The 7,220-nt window shown below is 37.4% G+C and overlaps 1 pseudogene; it reads right to left on the bottom strand.

The window, feature by feature from the left end:
- Window positions 1-1,218: 1,218 nt before the first annotated feature.
- LOC131487021 (dnaJ homolog subfamily A member 1-like) lies at window positions 1,219-2,557 on the bottom strand (annotated as a pseudogene).
- Between the last annotated feature and the right edge of the window lie 4,663 nt (window positions 2,558-7,220).

Below are 7,220 nucleotides of genomic sequence, written 5' to 3' on the forward strand. Positions count from 1 at the left end.
GTTCATGATCTTAGGGGAAAAGATCGGTTTTCACCATTGAGTATGATATTCACTGGGATTTTTTCATATATGGCCTTTATTATGTTGTGGTATGTTCCCTCTAAACCTACCTAGTATAGGGTTTTTATCATGAATGGATGTTGTACTTTGTCAAATGTTTTTTTCTGAAACCATTGAAATAATCATATGGTGTTTATTCTCTTATTGATGTGACATATCCTGTTGATTGTTTTGCAAATATTAAACCATCCTTGTATCCCGGGAATAAATCCTATTGATCATTGTGTATGATTTTTTTAAATGTATTGTTGGATTTGGTTTGCTAATGTTTTGTTGAGGATTTTTGCCTCTATATTCATGAGAGATATTGGCCTGTAGTTCTCTTTTTCTGTGGTGTCTTTATATGGTTTTGATATCAGGGTGATACTGGCCTCATAGAATGAATTTGGAAGTTTTCCTTCCTCTTCTATTTTTTTGGGAATAGTTTGAGAACAGGTATTAACTCTTCTTTAAATGTTTGATAGAATTTGGCTGTGAAGCTCTCTGGTCCTGGACTTTTGTTTTTTGGGAAGTTTTTTAAATTACTGATTCAATTTCATTGCTGGTAATTGCTCTGTTCAAATTTTTCTTTCTTCCTGTTTTAGTTTTGTTAGGTTTTAGGAACTTACCCATTTCTTCTAAGCTGTTCAATTTGTTGGCATATAGGTTTTCATAATCTGTTACAATTGTATTTCTGTAGTGTTGGTTATTTCTCCTCTGTCATTGGTGATTTTGCTTATTTCGATCTTGTTTGATGAGTGTGGCTAGAGATTTATCTATTGTGTTGATCTTTTCAAAGAACCAGCTCCTGGTTTCATTGATCTGTTCTATTATTACTATTATTTTTTTAGTTTTGGGTTTTCTTTTTCTCTTTCTATCTCCTTTAGGTATAAATTATGTTGTTTATTTAAGATTTTTTATTTTTTTAATTTTATTTTTTATTTTTAAAATTTACATCCAAATTAGTTAGCATATAGTGCAACAATGATTTCAGGAATAGATTCCTTAGTGTCCCTTACCCATTTAGCCCATCCCCCTTCCCACAACCCCTCCCATAACCCTCAGTTTGTTCTCCATATTTTTTTTGAGCTTTTATATTTTTTATTCTTCATTTAACTTTTAAAACTCTACTATAGTTGAATATTAAAACAAAAACAATAATAGCAAGTAGTGAGCTATGATTATAGTCCTTCATTCATTCACTACTGCATATAAAATGCCAGCAGTGTTCTTCACTGGCCCCATTAAGAGGTCTGACACTGAACACCTCCCCTAGGGTGATGTTCATCATCCTCATACGCTTCTCCATTGTAATGGCGCCTTCTTTCCTGATTTGGATCAAAGTCCACCAGTTCTACCTGGTCCATTTCATCAGTCTCTTCTACTTCCTTCCTATCAGGTAGGCGCTTTTCCAGCAAAGACAGTTTATCAGGAGAGAGAAAGCCATTCTCAGGGAAGTTTACCTTAAATTCGATGATTAGGTGACCCTTTTCGTATGGTCTACGATAAATTGGCATGCCTTCATTCAGCACACACTTGATATCTCCATGCTTGACAATCTGACCTGGATGAGAGGTAATGACAATGGTTCTGTTGTCTAGAGTAGATATTGGCTTTTGAAAGCCGCACAGTGCTTCAACCAGCTGTATGTCCATACACATGAAAAGATCCTCTCCTCGCCTAGTAAAAACAGCATGGTCCTTCTGATCTAAAACAATGATAATATCTCCTGGTTCCAGTCCAGGTTCTTGGTCTCCTTCACCATGGAATGTTATCTTCTGGCCATCTTTCATGCCTTTGTCAATATGAACTTCTAGAATCTTCTTTTCTCAAACTATCTTCCTTCCATTGCAGCTTTTACATCTATCTTTAGGACTGATCCGTTTCCCATGGCCCTGGCACTCCATGCACACAGATTGAATTTGCTGAACCATTCCAGGTCCTATCTGATGAATTCTTATTTGCATTCCAGTACCTCGGCAATTGGGACAACATTCTACCGCTCCTTTCTTACCACCTTGGCCTTCACATTTGTCGCAAATCACATTCTTTTGCAGAGCTAGTTTTCTTGTTGCACAATTATATAAATCTTCTAAGGTTACAGAGAGCTGATGCACAACATTTTTACCTCTCCTCTCTCTCTACATCCTTCCTCCTCCTCCAAAAAACATATCAAAGATGTCCATGGGGGAGCCAAAACTACCACCTGCTCCACCTTCTTTAATTGCCTGTTCTCCTCCTTTGTCATATAATTCCCTTTTCTTCGCATCAGAGAGCACTTCATAAGCTTGAGAAATCTGTTTAAACTTCTCTCCTTCATTTGGATTCTTGTCAGGGTGGTACTTCAAAGCCAATTTCCTGTAAGCCTTTTTCAATTCTTCCTGGGTGGCATTGGGTTTGACCCCCAAAACATCATAGTAAGTAGTTTCTTTCACCATTTTCTACAGCCGGTGAGGGGGCCGAGGCCGGTGTGGGGGAGCGGGAAGGAGCGCGTTGCTGGGCACAGCTCCGGCAGCCGCCGCTCCTCCGCTTTTCAGCGAGCGTTCTGGAAAGTTCCGCCCGGGCGCCGCAGCCGTCGTCTTTTGTAGCCCTGTTCTCCATATTTATGAGTCTCTTCTGCTTTGTCCCCCTGCCTGTTTTTATATTATTTTTGTTTCCTTTCCCTTATGTTCATCTTTTTTTTCTCTTAAAGTCCTCATATGAGAGAAGTCATATGATTTTTGTTTTTCTCTGACTGACTAATTTCACTTAGCATAATACCCTCCAGTTCCATCCACATAGTTGCAAATGGCAAGATTTCATTCTTTTTCATTGCCAAGTAATACTCCATTGTATATATATACCACATCTTCTTTATCCATTCATCCATTGATGGACATGTGGGCTCTTTTCATACTTTGGCTATTGTTGATAGTGCTGCTATAAACATGAGGGGTGCATATGTCCCTTCAAAATAGCACATCTGTATCCCTTGGATAAATGCCTAGTAGTGCAATTGCTGGGTCGTAGGGTAGTTATATTTTTAGTTTTTTTGAGGAAACTCCATAGTGTTTTCCAGACTGGCTGCACCAGCTTGCATTCCAACCAGCAGTGTGAAAGGGATCCTCTTTCTCCCCATCCTTGCCAACATCTGTTGTTGTCTGGGTTGTTAATGTTAGCCATTCTGACAGGTGTAAGGTAGTATCTCATTGTGGTTTTGCTTTGTATTTCCCTGATGAGGAGTGATGAACATTTTTTCATGTGTCAGTTGGCCATCTGGATGTCTTCTTTGGAGAAGTGTCTATTCATATCTTTTGCCCATTTCTTCACTGGATTGTTTGTTTTTTGGGTGTTGAGTTTGATAAGTTCTTTATAGATTTTGGATACTAACCCTTTATCTGATATGTCATTTGCAAATATCTTCTCCCATTTTGTCGGTTGCCTTTTAGTTTTGCTGATTGTTTCCTTCGCTGTGCAGAAGAGTTTTATTTTCATGAGGTCCCAGTAGTTCATGTTTGCTTTGGTTTCCCTTGCTTCCGGAGACGTGTTGAGTAAGAAGTTGCTGCGGCCAAGATCAAAGAGGTTTTTGCCTGCTTTATCCTTGAGGATTTTGATGACTTCCTGTCTTACATTTAGGTCTTTCATCCATTTTGAGTTTATTTTTGTGTATAGTATAAGAAAGTGGTCCGGGTTCATTCTTCTGCATGTCGCTATCCAGTTTTCCCAGCACCACTTGCTGAAGAGACTGTCTTGATTCCATTGGATATTCTTTTCTGCTTTGTCAAAGATTAGTTAGCCATACATTTGTGGGTCCATTTCTGGGTTCTCTATTCTGTTCCATTGATCTGAGTATCTGTTCTTGTGCCAGTACCATACTGTGTTGGTGATTACAGCTTTGTAATACAGCTTGAAGCCTGGGATTGTGATGCCTCCTGCTTTGGTTTTCTTTTTCAAGATTGCTTTGGCTATTCGGGGTCTTTTCTGGTTCCATACAAATTTTAGGATTATTTATCTAGTTCTGTGAAGAATGCTGGTGTTACTTTGATAGGGATTGCATTGAATATGTAGATTGCTTTGGGTAGTATCGACAGTTTAACAACATTTGTTCTTCCTATCCAGGAGCATGGAATCTTTTTCCATTTTTTTGTGTCTTCTTCAATTTCTTTCATAAGCTTTCTATAGTTTTCAGTGTATAGATTTTTCACCTCTTTGGTTAGATTTATTCCTAGGTATTTTATGGTCTTTTGTGCAACTGTAAATGGGATCTATTCCTTGGTTTCTCTTTCTGTCACTTCATTGTTTGTGTATAGGAATCCACCCGATTTCTGTGTGTTGATTTTATATCCTACAACTTTGCTGAATTCATGAATCAGTTCTAGCAGTTTTTTGGTGGAATCTTTTGGGTTTTCCATGCAAAGTATCATGTCATCTGCAAAGAGTGAAAGTTTGACCTCCTCCTGGCCAATTTGGGTGCCTTTTATTTCTTTGTGTTGTCTGATTGCAGAGGCTAAGACTTCCAATACTATGTTGAATAACAGTGGTGAGAGTGGACATCCCTGTCTTGTTGCTGATCTTACGGGGAACTCTCAGTTTTTCCCCATTGAGGATATTAGCATTGGGTCATTCATATATGGCTTTTCTCGAGGTATGCTCCTTCTAGCCCTACTTTCTTGAGGGTTTTTATCAAGAAAGGATGCTATATTCTGTCAAATGCTTTCTCTGAATCTATTGAGAGGATCATATGGTTCTTATCCTTTCTTTTATTGATGTGATGAATCACGTCGTTTTGCGGATATTGAACCAGCCCTGCATCCCAGGTATAAATCCCGCTTGGTCATGGTGAATAATTTTTTTAATGTTTTGTTGGATCCGAGATTTTTTATTTTTATTTTTTTTGCTTCTTGAGGTAGGCTTGTCTTCCTATAAACTTCCTTCTTAGAACTACTTTTGTTGTATCCCCCAAATTTTGGACCATTGATTTTACTTGTTTCCATGTAACTTTTGATTTCTTGGTTAACCCATTCGTTGTTTAGTAGCATGTTATTTAACCTCCGTGTATTTGTGCTCTTTCCAGACTTTTTCTTGTGGTTAATTTCTAGTTTCAGAGCATTGTGGTCAGAAAAGATGCATAGTATGACTTTGATTTTCTTGAATTTGTTAAGGCTTGTTTTGTGACCTAATATGTGATCTATTCTGGAGAATGTTCTGTGTGCACTTGGAAAGAATGTGTATTCTGTTGTTTTAGGATGGAATGTTCTCAATATACCTGTTAAATCTATCTGGTCCAGTGTGTCATTCAAAGCCACTGTTTCCTTGTTGATTTCCTGTTTGTATGATCTGTCCATCAATGTAAGTGCAGTGTTCAAGTCTCCTACTATTATTATATTATTATCTATTCTTTCGTTTGTTTGTTAGTAACTGTTTTTATGTATTGGGGTGCTTTCATGTTGGGTGCATAAATATTTGTAATTGTTATATTCTCTTGTTGGATTGTCCCTTTTATTATTATACAGTGTCCCTCTTTGTCTCTTGTTACAGTCTTTGTTTTAATGTTTATTTTGTCTGATAAAAGTATTGCTACTCTGGCTTTCTCTTGACATCCATTTGTATGAAAAATGTTTCTCCAACCCCTCACTTCCAATATGCAGGTGCCTGTAGGTCTGAAATAAATCTCTTGTAAGCAGCCTATAGACAGGTCTTGTTTTTTGTTTTGTTTTGTTTTGTTTTGTTTTGTTTATCCATTCTGTCACCCTATGTCTTTTGGTTGGACCATTTGGTCCATTAACAAACTAATTACTGATAGGTATGTACTTAGTGCTATTTAGTTACTTGTTCAGTGTTGTTGTTTTTTTCTATAGATTTTCTCTAATCCTTTCTCCCTTGTTCTCTTCTCATGATAAGTTGACTTTTTTAGTGATATACTTGGATTCCTTTCTCTTTATTCTTATGTATCTATTAGTGGGTTTTGATGTGTGGTTATCATTAGGCGTGTACTTAAGCTCTTCTGCATATAGCAGTTTATATTAAGTTGATGGTTACTTAACCATCTGTACTCTTAACCCATTCTGTACTCTTCTCCCTCCCACATTTTAAATATATGTCCTATATCTATAGATATTTACTTCCTTTTATTTTATGAATCTCTTGACTGATTTTTAGAGAAGTACTTGTTTTCACTGATTTTGTGTTTCTACTTTTCATACTCTTACGGTCTTTCCTTTCCACTCAAAGAGTTGCTCTTAATATTTCTTGTAGGGCTGGTTTATTGGTCACAAACTCTAATAGTTATTGTCTGAGAAACTCTTTATCTTTCTTTCTACTCTGAATGATAACCTTGCTGGATAGAGTATTCTTGGCTGCAGATTTTTCTCTCTCGGTGCTTTTGAATATATTATGCCACTCCCTTTGGCCTGAAAACTGTCTGCTGAAAAATCTACTGATAGCCTAATGGGGTTTTCCCATATGTAACTACTTCTTTTCTCTTGCTGCTTTAAAAATGTTTTTCTTTGCCATTACTTTCTGCTATTTTAATTATTATATGTCTTGGTGTAGACCTCCTTAGATTGAATTTCTGGGGGGGAATCTCCGTGCCTCTTATTTCCTTTCCCAGATTAGTTTTCAGCTATTATTTCTTCAAATAAATTTTCTATTCCCTTTTCTCTCTCTTCTTCTTCTGAGACCCCTATAATGTGAATGTTACTATGTTTGATAGAATCACTGAGTTCCCTAAGAGTATTCTCAATTTGCATAATTTTCTTTCCTCTTCTTTGCTCAGCTTAGTTATTTTCCATTACTCTGTCTTAGAGATCATTAATTTGTTCCTCTGTTTCATTTACTCTACTATTTATTCCATCAAGTGTATTATTTATTCATTTATTTTGAGGGAGAGAGAGAGAGAGAGAGAGAGAGAGAGCGCGCGCGCGCATAAGCAGGGGAGGGGGCAGAGAGAGAGGGAGAAAGAATCCTGCTTGTGGACTGCTTTTGGTGGTGACCATGGTGGCAAAGCATAAGCAGCAAAAGGAGAACCTAGGATAGCTTTCCTGAAGTGGGGCTTGAACTCACAAACTGTGAGATCATGACCTAAGCCCAAACCAAGAGTTGGATGCTTAACCGACTGAGTCACCCAAGTGCCCCCTTTATAAAAAATTTTTTGTTAAGTTTATTTATTTGTTTATGTTGAGAGAGAGAGCGAGAGCCTCAAG

The sequence above is a fragment of the Neofelis nebulosa genome, chromosome 10 (genome assembly GCF_028018385.1).
Source record: "Neofelis nebulosa isolate mNeoNeb1 chromosome 10, mNeoNeb1.pri, whole genome shotgun sequence".
Lineage (NCBI taxonomy): Eukaryota > Metazoa > Chordata > Mammalia > Carnivora > Felidae > Neofelis > Neofelis nebulosa.